The 4,501-nt window shown below is 42.5% G+C and overlaps 1 long non-coding RNA gene across 1 annotated transcript; it reads left to right on the top strand.

The window, feature by feature from the left end:
* Positions 1–1,431: 1,431 nt before the first annotated feature.
* LOC142400442 (uncharacterized) lies at positions 1,432–2,428 on the top strand. The gene is made up of 3 exons (XR_012772932.1): positions 1,432–1,623; positions 1,945–2,150; positions 2,279–2,428. It is a non-coding gene; the product is annotated as an uncharacterized LOC142400442 (long non-coding RNA).
* The last annotated feature ends 2,073 nt before the right edge of the window (positions 2,429–4,501 follow it).

Here is a 4,501-nt window from a genome sequence, read left to right as displayed (position 1 = left end):
CAATTTTGATTAAAGTGAGCCTGATCCACACCAAACACCAAACCCCTGCTTCATTTTCTTGGTCCTCACAGTGATGAGTCTTGAGTCTTGCAAAAGTGGCCCAAAAAATCTCTGATTTTGTCATAAATCTGACCCAAATCAGATACATATCCGATGTTTTTTCAAAGCGACCTCAGTCTGAACGGTCATGTTCATGCGTTTCATCCAACTTTTACGTCACTGAAGTGAGACGGACGTCACAATTCTGCGCCGGAGGAGACGGAACGCAACGAGATCGATTGTAAACGATGGATGAAACGAGCACGGCAGACACCGCCTCATTAAAATTTGTGCCCTCTTTTTTTCTCAGCCTTCTTCTTACCTTTGTCACTTGGTCATATTTTTGGTGGCCCAAATTTCAGAACTTCAGAACTGATAAACACACGATGACATGTGTAGCATCCATAAACGCTGCGTGTGATGTCACGTCTTCTTCTGGGCCGTAGACTGTTCACACCGGGGTCTGATAGTGTTCGTATTTAAATTGTAATGTGAACAACCACGCAAAAAAAAAAAAAATCTGATCTGAGCATTAAGACCTGCAGTGTGAATGTAGCCTTAGTTCAGCTTTATTACCACCGAGGTACTTCGATAAAATGCCACGAGTGTCTTTCTGTCTTCATTTAGTTTTGTTTTTACCAGCAGGGGAAAAATAAATTCAATTTCATAAACATCAAAGAGATGAAGATGCAAAAAAAAAAATTAACTTTGTGTTGAAATTTGCCGCCAAGGTGATCTGACGGAGCGGTGACGTGCGTTTATTCACATTTAGTAAAAACAACAATCTCTTTCTGAGCCAAACTGAGGAGATTTTCTTTGGTTGTGTGTAAGTCGAGGACAGCTTACCATGATCCCGCAATGGAAAAACAGCTAAATGTATTTTAGAGAAGCTGGATTCAGGAAGAAATAAACTCTTAAATGCCATCTGAATTCAGGCAGGCAGAGTGTGCTGCTTATGTGTGTGTGCTCATTCATCTCCCTTCACCTGCTGTATTTCAGAGGGGAGGTGCACCAGCTGTTAACCACCCATGAATACAGATGAGCAGCTTGTTGATGTGGCCAGGGTTCGTGACGAGGCTCAGCAGAGAACTAACTCACCACATAATGAGTGATCCTTATCAGCCCAGCAAGATCCACACAAGTTTAAGTGAAAGGCCGAGCGCACACAGATACACACTCCGTCTTCTCTCTGCCTCCATATTCCTACCTCTGGGAGATGCTTTGAATCTGTCTGTCGCTGTCGTGCTTCTTCTAAATCACCAAACTGACTCAGAAAGCTCCTCCTTCTAAGGAAATGTGAGCTGATGCTTCCTTTAGGCCCAATCCCAATTCACCCCTTGGCCCTACCCCTTACCCCTTCCCCTCCGTTTTGCGCGTTCACGTGTAGAGGTAGTGTTGTCCCAATACTCTTCCAAAGCCCTTCCCCTTAGCCCTACCCCTCCGTTGTAGCCCTTGAAACGGAGGGCTTCGGCCAGGCAGACTCCGTTTGAAGGGGTATGATATATTTCCCAGAATACAACGCGACTACCGGGAGATCGCGAGTCTTTTTAAAAATGGCAGAAGCAAAGAGAGCACCACACAAATGTAAGTTCTTCTATTTTTTTGCCATAATTTAACTGTTTTAATCGTTTTAAGTTGTGATAACTGGTGTATTGTGTGAGTTTAACATGGTGGCAATGTGTAGTTATTTTCTGTTATAAACGCACATGGGAAAAGTCACTATTTTACATGGAGTAATCGGTCAATGCATGTGAAGGTGCTGGGAAAGAGTTGTTGTTTTAAATTGTAACGCGAGTATTTACAAGCAATGTAGTTGGTTAACCATAGAGAAGTTCCTTTTGAGTGACATGAGCGTCATTTCGCTACCTATTATCACAAGTATTCATATACGTGACTGATTCACAGGGACTCAAGCACAAAGAGCCTGATCAGGTTTAGCGCCGAAAACGAAGATCTGTTTCTAAAGTCATCCCCATCCCCAAAAAGAAGTAGGAAGTCCAATCCCATAATGGATTACCTGATACACGAGAGCCTGAAGGAGCAGAAGCGCCACGAGCAGAAAACGGAGCGCTTTTTAGCTCGGTTTGAGCGCATGATAGACAAACTTTACGGTGAGTTGATGCGCCATGCACCTATTGTACACACAGCCACCACTACCGCATTCTGAAACACCTTTTTTTATATTTTACAATGGATGAAAGTGCATGCTATAATGTCATGTCGTTTCTTGTTCCCCCAGAACATCACTGAGCCCAGCACCTCCGATGCGCCATCCGCTGTTCCTGCTCCGGTCATCTCGTTCTTGATGATTGCACTGTTGCCCGTTTATATTCATACTGTTTATTGTCCATATTTGCAGCAGACACTTTACAGCAGACACTTTAAGCTGTTATTTCTGAAAACAAGCTGCCTTACCAGTCTGTAATGTGAGCCTAATAAAAGAAATTAAGGACAAAAGGTTTGTGAGCATGATTATCACATCAACATCATATGAACGACTGGAACGGATATTGGTATGAAGAGATTTATTATACAAGGGATAACAAAAAAATTGGGGTACATGTTGTGGTCCAATGGGCAATAATTTGTAGGACGACCCGTCTGCTGGAAAGAAAAACATGGAAAGATCAGGCTTTCATCCTCCCAAACCAACACATTGATAGCACACACAAGGCAGTGCATTTATTTAAGTCATCAAATCTGAACCTGGTACAAAGAAAACCGCTTCAAAAACGCATGAGCTGCATGTTTATCCCAAACGGAACGAGGCGAGTAACAAAGGCTAAACGTTAGCTTATGCTTTCAGCTAGGTTAGCCAGGTTAGGATACTACTCCAATCAATAAATCAGCAAATCCAACGAGACAAGCAAATTGTTTCTATATTACACGATATCACAAATGTACAGTTAGAAGCACTTTCAAACACACACACACACACACAATCATTTTCACACGCCGGCTCTGGAAGCTACCAGCTGCTCACTCACACGCGTTATTTGTATTAATTTATAATTCTACATACCGTAACAAGATCCAGCAATGCTCCCAGATGTCGAAGACGCCTTCGCCTGATGGCACTCCGTCGATTTGACGCAGATATTTCTAAAAATATCCGAATAGCCCAGGACAGCGCGAACACCACAGCACCGGTCATGTTTGTTTACTTCTGGCTAAAGCTGTCGCTTTTGGTTACGTAACAACTGACGGCGCGAACTTATTACGTTCGTGAGTGTGAAGTGCTGTCCCAATTCGAAGGGGTGACATTCTTAGCCCTTCGCCTACCCCTCCGTTTGAAGGGGCGAGGGGTAGGGGCGAGGGGTAGGCGAAGGGGTAGAAAATAGAATTGGGATTGGGCCTTAACATCATCTACAGGTGAAGAAAGGAAGCGGCTCGACATTCACAGCTCCACTTTATGCTTTTAATGACACAGTAATGGCCACTTCTCACATGCAGGTGATTCAAGTCAAGTCAAGTAACTCGCCTGTGATCAACAAGAACAATAAACTTTGAAAATAGACTTATTTTAGGGTAGGGACTGTAGATGTTAATCACACATATTTAGGTGAAAAGGGGGAAATGTTCACCACAGCTATTACAAAGATACTTTAAATGAGAAACTGTACTTTTTCTACATCCAGCACCCTCATGGTGCAGCTTTTATGGAAAAGGAGAAAACCAAAAGTCCATTTTGCTCTGCAATTTACCGTTTAAGACTGTTGGTTTCAATAAGTTCCACAAGAGAACCCACCATGACAACCTCTGTCCCTCAACAGTTTGGGACAGAGGTTGAATTGCATACAACATCTTTTTTGTCGGTGGTGTTGTCCTTTTCAACGTGTAGGATTTGTGGAGGTTTCAGAGAGCATGTTTTGCACTGCATTCGTTTTGTGCACATTTTTATCATATGCCAATAAGTAAGACATCCATAACATAGTGCATTGTTCTTCAAAAAGTCTATTCTGTCCTTGTGAGCCAGCTGTTGGATTTTCCTGCAAGACTCCAGTGCATGGTTGTTTTGACAGTAGGTGCAGGGTGGCTCAAATGCAGCAACAGTAGCACTTGGCACAAAATTTAAATGCAGGGACTTTTGGTGCTCCATAGTTATTCTTTTCCACAGTTACTTGTGTTGCAAAACTGCTACTTTTTACTCCACTTTTTGCATACTTGAAAGAGTCTTTTTGTATTTCCACCTTTGGCAATATGTTTTTGTCCTGAACGTTACCAAAAAGAGGATCTGTAGTTATTTTAGCTTGCCGGTCAATAAAGTTCACAAGATCTGCAAATCTTACTCTCCTTCCTCTTTGTTCTTTGATGTCATAGGCTATGTTCCGCCATCTCTCTCTTATTTTGAAAGGCAACTTGGAGACTACAATCCTCATGTTTGTGGGATTGTCCATTTCTTCCATATACTCAACATCCTCCATAGTATTCTTACACCCAGTGAGAAACAAAGCAAATTGAT

The sequence above is a fragment of the Odontesthes bonariensis genome, chromosome 2 (genome assembly GCF_027942865.1).
Source record: "Odontesthes bonariensis isolate fOdoBon6 chromosome 2, fOdoBon6.hap1, whole genome shotgun sequence".
In the NCBI taxonomy this organism is placed as follows: Eukaryota; Metazoa; Chordata; class Actinopteri; order Atheriniformes; family Atherinopsidae; genus Odontesthes; species Odontesthes bonariensis.
Note: the sequence above shows the minus strand (reverse complement) of the source record. Positions and strands in the feature narration are given on the sequence as shown.